We start from the raw sequence: 16940 nt of genomic DNA, 5'->3' as shown, positions 1-16940 counted from the left end.
TTTCTTGAGATGGAATTTCATTCTTGTTGCCCAGGCTGAAGTGCAGTGGCGCATCTTGGCTCACTGCAACCTCTGCCTCTAGGGTTCAAGCAATTCTCCTGCCTCAGACTCCCAAGTAGTTGGGATTATAGGTGTCCACCACCACGCCCAGCTAATTTTTGTATTTTTTGTAGAGATGGGGTTTCACCATGTTGGCCAGGCTGGTCTAGAACTCCCAATCTCAGGTGATCCACCTGCCCAGGCAGTTCTGATATGTAACAGGGCTCAGAATAAATTCTAACTCTTCTTTTAGAGCAGTGGAGACTCCAGTCCAGAGAGGGGAGGGGACTTCCCACCAACAGCTATTAGCAAAGGCTGAATGAAATTCGGGGCTCCTGACCCCTAGTCTAGACCCCTGCCTTTAATGTACTCAAGGAATGAAAAATTAATTTGCCTTTAGACTAATTAGACGAAGTAAGGAAGATGAATCTGTTTGTAGGCAAATCAATTGAGAGCCAAACAGAAATAATTTCTTGATTATCATACAGTTTTCTTGCTGCAGAATGGGGGGTGAGGAAGTGTGTGGACAGTGGCCAGAGCACAGATGTAAATTCCAGCCTCCCGGGTTACCTAATGAGTATCCTCCCTTCTCAGTGCCTTGACTGAGCATCTGTGGAAACAGACCAACAGCTGCTTTGCCTCCATCAGGAAGGCCAAGGGGACGAAGGAGCACATGCCCGGGGAGGCTCCGGGTCCCTGGCTTAAAGGGCCTCGACAAATAACAGCTGTTCCTGTCCAGCAAGCCCCTCTGTAGCTCATTCCTTCACTAACCATCGACTGAGCTCCTCTGTGCTCTGCAGGAACGGTGCCAGGGACCTGTTGGGTAACCAAAGGAAAACACAAGTCCTGCCCCTTGGGAACACTGGAGAGCTAGACAGTAACAGATGAAAACACCTGAGAACAGAGTGCTGACAGGTAAGCGGGAATAGTCAGGTGGTGCTGGCCCTGGGCCTGCTGTATGAGTGCCTTTCCACTCACTCGTCTGCAGGCAGATCTGCTGGGATCTGCCAGGGAGGAAGCTGCAGGCCACAGTGCTCCCAAGGCTGGGCAAGGAGGAAATGGAGGCTTAGGTGCCCAGTGGCCTCCAAGACCCACCTAGACCTGCCGGCAGCTCCTTACCAGGCCCACATGAACAAACGACCACCTTTGATCACCTGTGTTCACGACCCTCTTCCCGTTCTGGTCAAGTCATCATTCTCCAGAATCCGATCCAGTTTCCCTCATTCCACTGCACTTACACAGAGGCCTCCCTCCCAGCAAGTGCGAAACCTGGCTATGATCTGAATTTAACGCAAAACTTACAAAAGATACAGACACCCAGGCTCCATATACCCCAGCCTACTGAATCTGAATCAGCTATGCCCAGAACCACAGCTAAAACGGAAGGCTGTGGACTGGAAGAGGAGAGTCCTGGGTCCTGGTCTCTGAATTCTGTGATAAAACCACCCTTGTGACTGCAGAAAGCCTTCTCTCCAGCCTGGCCCAGGGTGGTAAGGACTCCATACCAGAAACAGCTGAGCCCCGGGTGACTTCCCTCCTCTGAGCCTCAGTCCCCACCCCTGTGAGTGACAGAGCCTGGATTTTCAAAGCCAAGAACGGTGCAGCTCCCCGGGGAGGCTGAGAGTCACACTGGTGATTTCTTCCTCCCCTTAGGTGATTCAGTGCTTTCCCAGGAGCAGTCAATAAATGCTCCTCTAGGGCCCGGCACGGTTGCTCACGCCTATAATCTCAGCACTTTGGGAGACCAAGATGGGTGGATCACTTGAGGCCAGGAGTTCGAGACCAGCCTGACCAACATGGCAAAACCCCATCTCTACTAAAAACACAAAAATTAGTTGGGTATGATGGTGCACATCTGCAATCCCAGCTACTCAGGAGGACATGACTGTTGGTGGCCTGGGAATCTTCCTCCTCAACACCAAAAGCTGTTCACAGAGCCAGCTTGGCTGGAGGAGGAGGAAGGAGAACACCAAGTCCCACAGTAACAGAGAAGGAGCCAATGGCCTGTGCAGGAGAAATGGAAGTTGGATTCTGGAACCAATCCCAGGTATGGGATTCAGCAGCCAAGGAGGAGCCAGAAGAAAAAGCAGGCCTCCAATTCCAGGGAAGCCACACTCTATCCTTTCCTTTCCTCATTCTGCACGTCAATGAAAGGCAGCAGGGTGCAAAGAGAAGGGCAAGGAGTTTGAGTTAGAGCTGGTGTCCGCATCCCAAATCTGCAGTGAACTCTAGGCCTGTGAGATGATGATCAGATTCTATTGTGCTCCATAAATAGTAGGCTCTTCTGCATCGGGTGCCTCCAGATTGCCTCTCAGTTGTTACTTCTGGGCCCAGTGGCCCCATGAGGAGTAAGTACAATCAGAGAATGGTCTGTCTTAGAATCTCCTCCTCTGACAATATTTCTCTTAGGAAAAATGAGTGGGCTAAATAAAACCCTACTGCTCTAGGAGGTCTGGCCAAGTTCTAACTCCACTAGGCCCACTCTGTTAGCCTAAGCTATCAGCACCTGTGCTCTGACCCCCTAGTCCCTGCTGGGCTTCTCCCCAAGGTAGCCAGGGTCATGGCTTAAAGGAGTCATCTGATCATGTCACTCCTGCCTAAACCCTTCACTGCCTTCCTCCCCCTCCTCCTGGCCCTTCACAGAGCTCTCCAGGCCCTGTGTGACTCCCTCAGTCACTCCCTGTCCATGCCTGGTGCCTACACACTGATCTTCCTTCTGTCCCTGAACATGCAGGCTCTTTTCCTCCCCAAAGCCTCTGTGCCTGTGCCTGTGTTCCTTAGGCCAGACTCACCTCAGGGCTAACTCCTCTTCAATCACCCTGTACTATGTCAACCAATCAGACACCAGGCACTGCTGAAACAAGAGTGCCTGCTCTCATGGGAGAGGCAGCAGGGAAAGGGGTAAAACACCAAACTCACAGTACCAGTACGTGTGGTGGTGGTAAGCGGGTAAGGGCATCAAGAGCAATGGGGGCTGTGCATGGTGGTTCACACCTGTAATCACAGCACTTTGGGAGGCCAAGGTGGGAGGATCACTTAAGCCCAGGAGTTAGAGATAAGCCTGGGCAACAAAGCAAGATCCTGTCTCTTAAAAATTAGCTGGGCATGATGGCATGTGTCTGTAGTCCCAAGTACTCAAGAGGCTGAGGTGGGAGGATTGCTTGAGCCCAGGAGTTGGAGGCTGCAGTGAGCCGTGACTGTACCACTGCACTCCAGCCTGGGTGCAGAACAAGACCCTGACTTAACGACAGGCACATCATTGTTGAGCCAGGACCTGAAGCAGCATGAGAGTTTGTCACATCCCCTGGGAGCAACCTCACCCAATCCACCAACCCAAACGCAGCCCCTGGCATCTCACGTCACTCTGTTAGCTTTCCCTCCTTTGGACGAATCACGCTTTGTACTTTTATTTCTGTTCGTGTGATTTTTTTTTCTTCTGTAAGACCCTGTCTCTTCCCTTGGGAGAGCTCAGGACTTAACGTTGGAGGCAAATTCTGCTGCTTTTCACCTCCCACTCAGCCCCACCCCTGCATGTGCTGAGCCAGGACCCGCCTCCCTCAGCTTGCAGCCCCTGTCCTCCTCCCCTTGCTGCCTCTCAGGATTTCACACTGGGCCCGCCCGCCTGACCAGCCAGACGCGTCTCCTTTGAACTGCTTTCCAAAGGGGGTGTATCTGTTTTGCACCAATGATAATATAATCATTCATGAAAATGAGTCATTCCCTGCCTTGGGACCCAATTATTTTTCGAGGAACCAGTGGTTGCAAAAATATGCTGTTTTCCAGTTAACTATTAAGTGCTATTTTTATGTATGGTTTCCCTACTCCTAATCTTTCATTATTGGTGAGAGGTTGCTGTTTAAACCTTCAAGTCCAAGTTCTCTTTGTGGGCTAGGCCCATTAAGCTGCCACCTCCTCCAGGCTGCCAGTTACCTGGAGAGAGCCACAAGGAGAGGAGCTGGCCTCTGTCTCCCTCTGCCTCTTCCCTGCTCCCTTTGCCAACACCAAGGGCAGGGAGGGGACAGGTCTCTCTTCTCTACTTGAGCACTCTCCAGGCACAAACCATCACTCAGGGAGCTTTCATGGGTGGGCAGGGAGGCTGTTTGCACTGGACTACTTTGCTGCCATTTATGCAAAAAAAGGATCACAGGGACTGTACACTCTCAGAGGGTTCGGAGTCAAAGGGACCTTGCTTGGGATCAGCTCTGTCCCTTAACTAGCTGTGTGGCTGTAGGCAACTTATTTCAACATTCTGAGTTTCTCTCTCCTTGAGTATAAAATAGGATTTGGGCTTGAACCTGGGAGGCAGAGGTTGCAGTGAGCCGAGATCCTGCCACTGCACTCCAGCCTGGGTGACAGAGTGTCAAAGAAAAAAAAAAAAAAAAAAAAAGGCTGGGTGAGGTGGCTCATGCCTGTAATCCCAGCCTGACCAACATGGTGAAACCCTGTCTCTACTAAAAATACAAAAATTAGCTGGTGTGGTGGCAGGTGCCTGTAATCCTAGCTACCTCGGAGGCTGAAGCAAGAGAATCGCTTGAATCTGGGAGGTGGAGGTTGCAGTGAGCCGAGACCACACCACTGCACTCCAGCATGGGTGACAGAGTGAGACTCCGTCTCAAAAAAAAAAGGATTTGTGGCTGGGCGCGGTGGCTCATACCTGTAATCCCAGCACTTTGGGAGGCCGAGGTGGGTGGATCACGAGGTCAAGAGATCAAGACCATCCTGGTCAACATGGTGAAACCTCGTCTCTACTAAAAATACAAAAAAATTATCTGGGCATGGCGGCGCGTGCCTGTAATCCCAGCTACTCAGGAGGCTGAGGCAGGAGAATTGCCTGAATCCAGGAGGCGGAGGTTGCAGTGAGCTGAGATCGCGCCATTGCACTCCAGCCTGGGTAACAAGAGCGAAACTCCGTCTCAAAAAAAAAAAAAAAAAAAGGATTTGTAATAACTACTCATGGGGTCATGTCAGGATTAAATGAGGTGACATAGGTCACAGTCACCTCATCTTCCCCGCCGACACAATAACATGTCACAGTCACTGCAGTCTGCTCCATTTGCAGTGTGATGGGTTACTTAAGGGTTTATGTCTGCTGCTTAAATCCTGCAGGCTGGGCAGTGAGCCAAGGCCATGGTGCCCAACCAAGAAGCAGGTGTCCCTGAGAACCCAAATATCCTATGGCATAGCTGGGAACATACCAAGGAAAACAAGTCTCATCACACACACATAGGCGGCAAAGAGCCAGAAAATTAGCTTAAAGGCAGCCTGGAGATGGGAGGTGGCACGGAGCCCGAGAGCTGTCCTGCTGCCGCCCAGGAGTGCCCTGCATTTAAGTCCTGATACGCTTACCTACTTGCTAAGCTGGACTTGTTCAAACCATTCTTTGGTCTCTCAGCTCCCTCCCAGTTTGGGGGAAATGTTTTTCTGTACAATTCTGGGTTTTCCTTATAATACCATTTCCCTAAACAGCACACACCTCCATCCTTCCACTTGTATAGGCCAAAAGCCTCGGAGTCCTCCTGGCCTCTCACGCCCTTCATCCAACCTGCAGTGCCTGGCCAGCACTACCTCCCACCTGCACAGCCCAGCCAGAGCCCCTGATGCATGAGCACCACCATCTCGCTGCAGAATCCCTGGCACTAGCTGCTGAGCCATTTCCTGCCCCACCTTTGCTCCCCAACAGTCTGTTCCTAACAAAGCAGGGAGTGTGACCCTTTCAAATGCAAGTCAGATCTTGTCAGGACCCTGCTCACAGCCCTCTAACAGTTCCCATCTCAGTGGGTACAAGCCAAGTCCACAGAGAGTCCTACAGGGGCCTCATGAAAGACACAGCTCTGTCCTCCCAGCATCTCCAACCTCTCTCTCCCTAGATCACTGCCCCCCAGACACACGGCCTTAGGCCTGTGTTCTGATGTCCCAACAGTTCCAGACATGGCTCTTCCCCAGAGGGCTGCCCCACTCACTCCCTTCTCTGCCCAATCATCCCCCATCAGAGACTGTTATGTCCTGTCCCGCTGAACCCAACCCCCGTCTGGAATTGGCTGGAATCACCTGAAAAGCAGTGGCAGACAGGTGAGGTGGCTCATACCTGTCATCTCAACAGTTTGGGAGGCTGAGGTGGGTGGATCACTTGAGGTCAGGAGTTGGAGACCAGCCTGACCAACATGGTGAAACCCCGTCTTGACTAAAAATACAAAAATTAGCCAGGTATAGTGGCATGCGCCTGTAGTCCCAGCTACTCGGGAGGCCGAGGCAGGCGGATCTCGAGGTCAGGAGATTGAGACCATCTTGGTCAACATGGTGAAACCCCGTCTCTACTAAAAATACAAAAAATAGCTAGGCATGGTAGCACGCGCCTGTAGTCCCAGCTACTCAGGAGGCTGAGGCAGGAGAATCACTTGAACCCATGAGGCGGAAGTTGCAGTGAGCTGAGTTGCGCCACTGCACTTCAGCCTGGCGATGGAGGAGACTCTGTCTCAAACCTGTCCCAAGACGGGGCTGGTTGGGATACTAAAGAAAAAACCACTAAACACCAGGGTGATCAGCCTAAAGCATTTATTAGGGGAACTTCCTTACAGAGTGGGCTGCACCACTCCTCTCAATGGACAGGGAGAGAAAGGTGTTCTACTAGGTATGTCGACAGTGAGGGGGTCAGGCTATGGCGTTTATATGAAGGTTTAAGCAATGTGACTCAGGGCCAGGGCCAGTTTCTTTCAGTGTTTTGGGGAACAACCTGGACACCTTTATCTGGGTATCTAGATATCTAGACACCTTTATCTAATTATCTAGATATCTGACACCTTTGTATAAGTATTTAGGTGCCTGGGAATGTTCAAGGACCTGGTTAGGATTCAATCCTGCAGCTAGCTGGATCACAGTGTGGTCAGGACACGGACAGAAAGCAGGGGAACTGGGGACCCTACAGAGAAACTGTCCCCAAATATATAAATCAGCACCCCTGTGTTCCCCTCTAGTCTCCTTACTGTCCCACTTTTCTTCACAGCACTGACCAGTGTCTCACCACATAACAACACATTGTATGGCTTTGTGTTTACTTCCTGCAATCTGCGTCTCTCTGAATCTGGACAACTGCTATATCCAAGGTGCCAAAAACAGGGCCTGACGAGCAGACCCTTAAAAGATACTTGTTGAATGAATACATAAGCCACACAGCAAAATCTTCAGTTCATGGGCAAGCTGAACTCAACATTAACTATCTTAAAATGAGAATCATAAAACCTTTCCACATCACTTCCCACCTCCACGTTCCAGGGCTGAAAATATACGGGGCTCAGAGATAAGGAAAAAGTGGGAGTGCTTAGGAAGGTGTTTCCCAGCAGCAGGAACTCTGGTGTAAGAGCAGCACTTTCGCAAAGTGAGGAAATGGAAGTTAAAAGGAGTTCTATGTTTGCCCAGGGTCGTGTCAGGTGGCCTACACAGCAGAGAATGAGAACACCTAGGGCATGCATGAAGATTTTCCGAGAGGCACAAAGGCAGAGTTTAAGGGTCATAAATTTCCAACTCGATTCCCATTAGCTCTCCTCTCAGCTCCTCCTTCACACTCACCCATCTCTCATGTTTCAGAGAAAGGCATAAGCACCCACCTATGCTAAATCATACTGAGGTACACAGCCCCAAAGGGTGAAAATCCCTTGGCCTTCACAAAGGGCAATTCAAAAGGTTAGTATTCATGCTAAGAATGTCATTGCCTATAGTGACAAAGAACAAATCCTTGCGTGAGTCAAGTGGTTTCTAAACCTTGGCCTTCAACGAAGTTAAAGGAGGACCTAAAAGAACTGTGGACTGACAGATTATTCATAATCTAATGTTATTTTTCAGCCCATAATTCAGAAGGTGTTCAAAGCACTGAGTGATCTTGCTGAAACAATTCCATGCCTTCAATTCCTGTGTATTTAATTTACAGAAACTTTTTCAATGGTTACAGCCAAAAAAAAAAAAGCACTTTGTTCATTCTAGTAAATAGACAAATAAACATGGATAGATACATGAGCTTAAAATAGCTCCACCCAGCTTATTATTTTTTTCAAGATAGAGTCTCACTCCATCACCTAGGCTGGAATGCAGTGGATAAAAATAGCCAACGAGCAGTTCTCAGGGCTGCTCTGCCTACAGTATAGCCATTCTTTATTCCATTACTTTCCTAATAAACTTGCTTTCATTTGAAAAAAAAAAAAATTAGCCAAGCATGGTGGCAAAAGCCTGCAGTCCCAGCTACGTAGGAAGCTAAGGTAGGAGTATCACTTGAGCCCAAGAGGTCAAGGCTGCAGTGAGCTGTGATCCCACCACTGCACTCCAGCCTAGGTGACAGATGGAGACCCTGTCTCAAAAAACCAAAAACTATTACATTAGAAGAAGCTTCTGGGGGGAAACAGTGGAAATATGAGTTCAAGAAGGAAAAAACACCAAGCATGCTGGCTCACATCTCTAATCCCAGCACTTTTGGAGGCCGAGATGAGAGGACTGCTTGAGACCAGGAGTCAGCCTGGGCAACATAGCAAGACCTCATCTCTACTAAAAAGAAAAAGAAAAATCAACCATATGTGGTGACAGACACCTGTAATTCTAGCTACTTTGGTGGTGAGGTGGGAGGACTGTTTGACCCCAGGTCAAGGCTGCAGTAACCAGTGACTGCCACTACACTCCAGCCTGGGCAACACAGCAAGATCCCATCTTTAAAAAAAAGGAAGAAAGAATGATTAGAAATTTTGATGGTTAAATAAAAAGCGGTTCTTTTTTTTTCCCCAAAAGATGAGGGGAAATCAAATCAAATGGTATATATTTAGACTTCACTGCAGATTTAAATGAGAATTTTCACAGCTTTATTTTAAAATACCAACATTCACAATGAACCAGAAATTTTATCCTCTGTAACTAATGAAACTTTCAAATACAAATTTGAAAGTTTCAATGTAAAGCTGTCAATCTGAAACTGTGCCAGCGGGTAATTTTCTTTTTCTTTTTTTTTAGACAGAGTCTTGCTCTTATTGCCCAGGCTGGAGTGCAGTGGCATAATCTCTACTCACTGCAACTTCTGCTTCCCAAGTTCAAACGATTCTCCTGCCTCAGCCTCCCAAGTAGCTGAGATTACAGGTGCCCACCACTACGCCTGGCTAATTTTTTGTATTTTTAGTAGAGATTGGGTTTCACCATGTTGGCCAGGCTGGTTTCAAACTCCCAACCTCGTGATTCACCCACCTTGACCTCCCAAAGTGCTGGGATTGCAGGCATAAGCCACTATGCCCTGCTAATGTTTCTGTATTTTTTGTAGAGATGGAGTTTCACCATGCTGGCCAGTCTGGTTTCAAACTCCTGGCCTCAGGTGATCTGCCTGCCTCGGCCTCCTAAAGTGCTGGTATTACCAGCCATGAATCACCATGCCTGTTCGTTTGTTCTTTCGCTCTCTCTTTTTTTTTTTTTTTTTTGAGACATAATGCAGTGGTGCCATCTCGGATCTCAGCTCACTGCAACCTATGCCTCCCAGGTTCCAGCGATTCTCCTGCCTCCACCTCTCAAGTAGCTGGGATTAGAGGCGCCCACCACCACGCCCAGCTAATTATTTTGTATTTTTGGTAGAGACAGTGGTTTCACCATGTTGACCAGGCTGGTCTTGAACTCCTAACCTCAGGTGATCCACCTGCCTAAGCCTCCGAAAGTGCTGGGATTACAGGTGTGAGTGACCCCGCCGGTAATTTTCAAAACAGAGCTAAGCTCCCTTCAGCTATCAGCCCTCATCTTTTCTTCTTAAGGTACAAGCACCAAGAGAGGCTGAGACCCTTTAAAGGTTATTTACCAGGGGGACAGATTCAGACCTTGCTCAAAACAGACAGAAGAGAATTTGGTGGGAATTTAGGGCCCTGCTAAGACAAAAACCACCCGAACCTGCCCGTACACTTTCTATCTCTCTAGCATTTCACCCCCTTCCCCAGGCCTATGCCAGCACTGTGCCACACCAACTCAATCTTAAATTATTCAGGTAAAATGAGCACTCTCCCTCCCACAAAAACAAATACACGTTTAAAACATAAAACATATTCAGACTTCCATTTCCTCATCTTCTTTTTTCCTTTAAAAAAAATTTTTTTTTTTTTAAATTTTTTAAAAAGACAGGGTTTCACCATGTTGGTCAGGCTGGTCTTGAACTCCCGACCTCAGGTGATCCGCCCTCCGGTGATCCGCCCTCCTTGGTCTCCAAAGTGCTTGGATTACAGGCGTGAGCCACCGCGCCCGGCCTCCTCATTTTTAGAATCGAGACTTAATGTCAAAATTCACTCGGGTAGTTTGATTCATTTTCCCTTAACTAAGGGAGAGAGTGAAAAATCTTTGAAAACTCTATAAGCAAACACCTGAGATGCCAACACCTCCTTTGCGGAGCTGGGGAAGGAAGAGGCTTCTCCCTACCCCCGCCTTCACAGATTGTGTGAAGGCACAATCTGTCCCAGTATAATAAATGATTACTTGGTAGTAGTGGTCCCCAGGGCCCAGCTGAATTCTTCTCTTCTCTTTGTGTCTTGTGTCTTTCTTTCCTGGGATCTATTGTCTCCGCACACAAAAGAACATTCACTTAGTTTTAGCAATGATACCAAATATATTTAGAAACAATCATATAATCAATTATATAATCAATATAATCAATCCTATTAAATCATTATTCTTTATTAACCCTTGCTTTAGTATTATAGAATAGAATCCTTTTAGTCTTATAGTACAGACATAATCAGGTGAAATATAATTAGGAACCGAAGGGACATAGTGAGAAGTGATCAGGAGGTGAGAGAGAGAGAGCCTTGTGGTAGCGCCAGTGCCTGGGAAGGGGCCCGTTACTTAGCAGGCCATGAAGGGGAGTTTCCCTTTCACTGGGGGCGAGAGCCTTGTGGTAGCGCCAGTGCCTGGGAAGGCGCCCGTTTGTTACTTAGCAGGCCGTGAAGGGGAGTTTCCCTTGCACTGGGGGAGTTCAGAGAACACTCTGCTCTGCCTGGCTCTTGAGGAAGGCCTGACATAAGCCAGGCCGGCCTGCAGACATCTAGGGGCTTAAATGCCTCTCTGTGGTGCTGTGCTCCGATGGTCACCACCCTTGCCCACTTTCATGTTCCGCTTTCCCACCTGGTGCTCTTTTTAAGTTCTTAGAAGTCGTGAAAAGAATAGAGGAATCCTAAAAGCCTTTGATCTTTCTGATAAGTGCATAGAAAGATGCTGACGTATGTGCCTCCCATCCTTGCAGCAGCTACCTGAAAGGGAGGGGCCCCTGTACTGTAGGCACGTGATTTGCTTGACCCTATCAATCATGTCAGATGATTCACTCTCCTTACCCTGCCTCCCTGCCTTGTATACAATAAATATCAGCGCGTCCAGGCATTCAGTGCCACTACAGGACTCCGCGCCTTGGTAGTAGTGGTCTCCTGGACCCAGCTGAATTCTTCTCTTATCTCTGTGTCTTGTGTCTTTCTTTCCTGCGATCGTCTCTGCACACAAAAGAACACCCACTAGACCCTGCGGAGCTGGACCATGCAGGAAATAACACCTTGCTTTGCAGGGCTGCTGTCAAGACAATGGGCCGTGGATATAAAAGCGCTTGCCCTAGTGCTGGCCGCACACGATGCGCTCAATACATCGTAACTCAGGCTTTCAAAAAAGGCGCGTACGCCCCACCAGGCCGCGAAACTGGAACGCCCGGCGCGGAGGCTGCCCCGTGTAGCAGCCGCAGCCAGGGCCCACCCCCTCCCCGGTGCCCGGCCCGCTCCCACCGGCCCCCGCGGCGCGCTACGTACCCAGCGCCTCCGACCGGTCCTAGGCCGCAGCCTCTAGCCCAATCTCCGCGGCGCTTACAGGGTGGCTCAGCGCGCGAGGCGGGACCTCGGGAGCGCGCGCACGCGGAGCGGACGTCCGGCCAGCGGGCGGGCGGGACCTGGACAGGTGGGTGGGGCGAGCTCGGCCACGGAGCGCGGCACAGAGGTCCCCCAATCCCCGACCCGGAGTTGTAACTTTTCCTTTTCCAGGAGCTGGGAAGGAGAGGGAGAAGAAAGGGGCGAAACTGCAGGGTCCTAACTTCAGATTCAAGCTCGGCCACTCACTACTTGTTCAGCCTTGGTAGTGGTGATTAGGAGCACTTTCCACCTGCCAGGTCCTAAGAGCACTTTGTAGGATTATCTCAGCCCGCACCGTCCTCAAAATGGATACTATCATCATCCCCATTTTACACAAAAGGAAACTATGTTTAGCGGTTAATCTATTTGCCCTCTCATACAAAGTAATTTGATTGCAGAACCCGCATCCTGTCCATACAAGCCTAGCAAGTCACTCAGCCTCTCATCCTGTCTCTCTCCTCTCTTAAAGTGGGATAATTGCAACTATGCAGCATTGTTGAAAGAATACATAAAAGTCGGGTACAGTGGCTCACACCTGTAATCTCAGCACTTTGGGAGGCCTAGGTGGGAGGATCACTTGAGCCTCCAGGAGTTCGAGACCAGCCTAAGCATGAATGAGACTACCCCCCGATAGCTACAAAAAATAAACTAGCCAGGCATGGTGACAGTGTAGTCTCAGCTACTCGGGAGGCTGAGGCAGGAGGATGACTTGAGCCCAAGAGGTCAAGGCTGTAGTGAGCCATGATGGTGCCACTGTACTCCAGCCTAGGCAGCAAAGTGAGACCTTGTCTCAAAAAAAATAAAGCATCTACGCCGGGCACTATGGCTTATGCCTGTAATCCCAGCACTTTGGGAGGCCAAGGCAGGTGGATCACCTAAGGTAAGGAATTTAAGACCAGCCTGACCAACATGGCTGAATCCTGTCTCTACTTAAAATACAAAAATTAGCTGGCCATGGTGGTAGATGCCTGTAATCCCAGCTACAAGGGAGACTGAGGCAGGAGAATTGCTTGATCCTGGGAGGCAGAGGTTGCAGTGAGCCGAGATCGGGCCATTGCACTCCAGCTGGGAGACAGAGCAATACTCTATCTCAAAAAAAAAAAAAAAAAAAAAAAGCAAGCATCTACCTATGCCTCACATACAGCAGGAAGTTTTTGTTGTTTTTCTGGGGTTTTTTTGAGACGGAGTTTTACTCTGTCACTCAGGCTGGGGTGCAGTGGCACAATCTCGGCTCACTGTAGCCTCTGCCTCCCAGGTTCAAGCGATTCTCCTGCCTCAGCTTCCCAAGTAGCTGGGACTACAGGCATGTGCTACCACACCGGCTAATTATTTTTATTTTTGAGATGGAGTTTCACTCCTATTGCCCAGGCTGGGGTGCAGTGGGGCAATCACGGCTCACTGCAACCTCCACCTCCTGGGTTCAAGAAATTCTCCTGCCTTAGTCTGCCAAGTAGCTATTATTACAGGCATGTGCCACCACACTTGGCTAATTTTGTATTTTTAGTAGAGATTGGGTTCCACCATTTTGGTCAGGCTGGTCTTGAACTCCTAATCTATGTGATCTACCCACCTTGGCCTCCCAAAGTGCTGGGATTACAGGGGTGAGCCACAACAACTGACATACCTTGCTAATTTTTGTATTTTTGGTAGAGATGGAGTTTCAACATGTCGACCAGGCTGGTCTCGAACTCCTGACCTCAGGTGAGCCTCTCACCTCGGCCTCCCAAAGTGCTGGAATTATAGGTGCCCCACCAGTATGAAGTTTTAAATTAGCACCTACCTTGCCTCCCTTCCCTCTCCTTAAACTGTATTTCTGTTCTCTACTTCCTTTAAGGTAGGAATCTTGCCCATCTACCACTCCAGTACCCTGCACAAGAGGGATTCAATATATTGAGGAATGAAGTAATTTAACATCTTTCTCAGATCACCTCAGTCTCTGAAAGCTTTCTTCCTGACTTCAACAGTCAAGGAGACCTACTGCCATAACCCAATAAATAGGATTCCGTCTTATTTCCAAAAAAGCCATTTAGTCCAAATACCGTGCCAGTATTTGAATCTCTTCCACATTATCTCGCCATCTATTCATGTACATGTCCTGTGGTGGGGAACTCATTGCCACTCAAGACAGTTCTTTATTTATTTGCTTATTTTTGAGATGGAGTCTCACTCTGTCGCCCAGGCTGGAGTGCAGTGGTGCAATCTTGGCTCACTGCAACCTCCACCTCCTGGGTTCAAGCCATTCTCCTGCCTCAGCCTCCCGAGTAGCTGGAACTACAGGCATGTGCCACCGTGCCCAGCTAATTCTTTGTATTTTTAGTAGAGACGGGGTTTCACCATCTTAGCCAGGATGTTCTTAATCTTCTGACCTTGTGATCTGCCCACCTCGGCCTCCCAAAGTGCTTGGATTACAGGCATGAGCCACTGCACCCAGCAACAGTTATTTTTAGTCCAGTCCTGGCAGTTTTTTGTTACTGTCTCTCCTAGTTTTAAACCGTGGGGCCATGCAGAACAAATCTAATTCCTATTCTATAGAGCCAGATCTAATGGCTCAATTCCCTTCTTGATCAAACAACATATGGATAATCTAGTCCTGTGGTTCTCAACCTTTTCCCTTCTCCTGACACATCCAAGGGATACCCAGATTCCCATCAGTAACCATGACTGGCCAAGGCAGGGATAGGGCCAGGCCTGTCCTGTATCTCCAGATTATCTGGATCTTCCTGGGACACAGTGTTAGGAAACTCCAGATGATCCTACTTTTCTCAGATACTGCCTTACTGTATTATAACTATTCATGTACAAGTGAAAGCCTTGTCTTCTAAGGAGGTATCCTTGTGGTCCAGTCTGCCAAAAGCAGCTGCACCTCTGCCCCAGGAGGATCCCATAGGAACGGCTGACGGGCTGCTACAGGGTCTTCAACCCAGGCGCCTCCTCCGTAATGAAACTTGGCCTTTGCAGTTTTTATGTGATGCCATCAAGGGCTTCTTGAGCTCAAATATGTCTTTCGTGATTCAGGATGGCAATAATAAACTTCGAGCCGGCTCTAGCTGCTTACACGATCTCATTTCATCCTGACAATGGCCTGCATCTCAGTCACCTGTGTCGTTAGCAAGTAGCATGATGCCTGGAATACAGTGCTGCTTCACACTTTGTTTGATGAACAACCCTGAGTCCATTGGAGATGACTTCTTTGGCTTCTGGTTCTTAAATTTATTTTCTATACGTCTATTTTATTATTTATTTATTTTTGAGACAGGGTCTCACTCTGTCACCCAGGTTAGTGCAGTGGCATGATCTTGGCTCACTGCAACCTCTGCCTCCCAGGCTCAAGTGATCCTCCCACCTCAGCCTCCCAATGAGTAGCTGGGACCACAGGCATGCACTAGCATGTCTGGCTAATTTTTTGTAGTTTTGGTTGAGACAGGGTTTTGCCAATGCTGCCCAGGCTGGTCACAAAATCTTGAGCTCAGGCAATCCACCTGCCTCGGCCTCCCAAAGTGCTGGGATTACAGGTGTGAGCACTGCACCTGGCCTGTTTGAGTAAATATTAATACGCAACTAAATGTATGCCATAGTTCACAAATATCATTAATATTTATCCTTTATTTAAAAGCTTCCAAACAAACAAACAACCCTCCTGTAGGTCCTCACCAGCTGGAAATCCAATCTCCTGAGCCTGGAACTTAAGGCCTTCCAGGTTGGCCCAGATCACAACTCTAGACACACATCTCACCATATGTTCCTCCTTAAGAAAAAGGAGGAAGGGAATCTAGTTACTGTACCAGGCTTTGTGTTAAAACATCTATGTTCAAGTCTGAACTTCATAGTAAGTAGCAGTGAAATTGAACAAATAACTGAACTCCTTTGTTTTCTCACTGTAAGACAAGAGTAATACCTGTCCTGTTCATCCTGCAGGGTCAAACAGGATAGCTGATGGTGGGGATCAAATGAGATGGTATGCTGGTGCATTATGTGTGCAATAAAGCATTGTACAAACATCAAAAGTCAATATACTCTGTGTTCCTGCCTCAGCCCTTGCTCTTCCTCCCTCCTTCTCTCCCTTCCTTCCTTCCTTCTTTTTTAAATTATTATACTTTATGTTCTGGAGTACATGTGCAGAACATGCAGGTTTGTTACATAGGTATACACGCGTTTGCTGCACCCATCTACCTATCATCTACATTAGATATTTCTCTATCCCTCCCCTGGTCCCCCCACCCCGACAGGCCCCAGTGTGTGATGTTCCCCTCCCTGCGTCCATGTGTCCTCACGGTTTTTTTTTTTTTTTTTTTTTTTTTGAGACAAGTTCTTGCTCTGTCACCTAGGCTGGAGTGTAGTGGCACAATCTCAGCTCCACTCTCAAATTCAAGCAATTGAACCTTGCCTACCTCTCCAATCTGAACTTTCAAAATGCTCCAGGCCGGGCATGGTGGCTCACATCTGTAATCCCAGCAGTTTGGGAGTCTGAGGTGGGAGGACCACTTGAGACCAGGAGTTCAAGACTAGCCTGGGCAACATAACAAGACCCCATCTCTACAAAAAATTTTTTAAAAAGTTAGCTGAGTGTGGTGACGTGTACCTGTAGTCCGACCTACTTGAGAGACTGAGGTGGGAAGATCACTTGAGCACAGGAGTTTGAGGCTGCAGTGAGCTATGATGGTGCCACTGCACTCCAGCCTGGGTGACAAAGCTAGAACTGTCTCTATAAGGAGAAAAAAACAAAGAACAAAAAAACTCCTGACTTCTAAGCTCCAGTCCTAAGTCATATCATTCTCACTGCCACAGCTCAAAAGCACCCAAGTCTCAGGCGCCTAGACTTTTATATTTTCTGCCTAGAACATCCACCCGTTTGTCTACTGCCCCTATGAACACTCAGCTAAGCCACCATGCCCCCTAGGACCTCCTGGCCCAGGTTAAGGGTCCTGTCTCTGATCGCCTGTGCTCCCCACTTTCGTAGGCACTGTGCTAGAACTGTTCTATCTCCGACTTTCCAGTTTCTGCCACAGAGGCTGACAAGTCATC

General features: G+C 48.6%; 1 protein-coding gene across 3 annotated transcripts in view; it reads right to left on the bottom strand.

The window, feature by feature from the left end:
- Window positions 1-16940, bottom strand: part of DCAKD (dephospho-CoA kinase domain containing) — a 38549-nt gene that overhangs the window by 16506 nt on the left and 5103 nt on the right. The window contains exon 1 of one of the 3 annotated variants that reach the window (XM_012444066.3): window positions 11823-11905. The exons of 1 other annotated variant lie outside the window; for it this stretch is intronic. The gene's annotated coding sequence lies outside the window, so the exon portion shown is untranslated. Of the gene's footprint in view, window positions 1-10512; window positions 11634-11822; window positions 11906-16940 lie in introns of those variants that run through there. One more of the 3 variants, XM_012444067.3, reaches the window with a different exon arrangement.

The sequence above is a fragment of the Aotus nancymaae genome, unplaced genomic scaffold, assembly GCF_030222135.1.
Source record: "Aotus nancymaae isolate 86718 unplaced genomic scaffold, 86718_ANA_hifiasm-v0.15.2.pri h1tg000089l, whole genome shotgun sequence".
In the NCBI taxonomy this organism is placed as follows: Eukaryota; Metazoa; Chordata; class Mammalia; order Primates; family Aotidae; genus Aotus; species Aotus nancymaae.
This window is presented reverse-complemented; position numbering and strand designations above follow the sequence as displayed.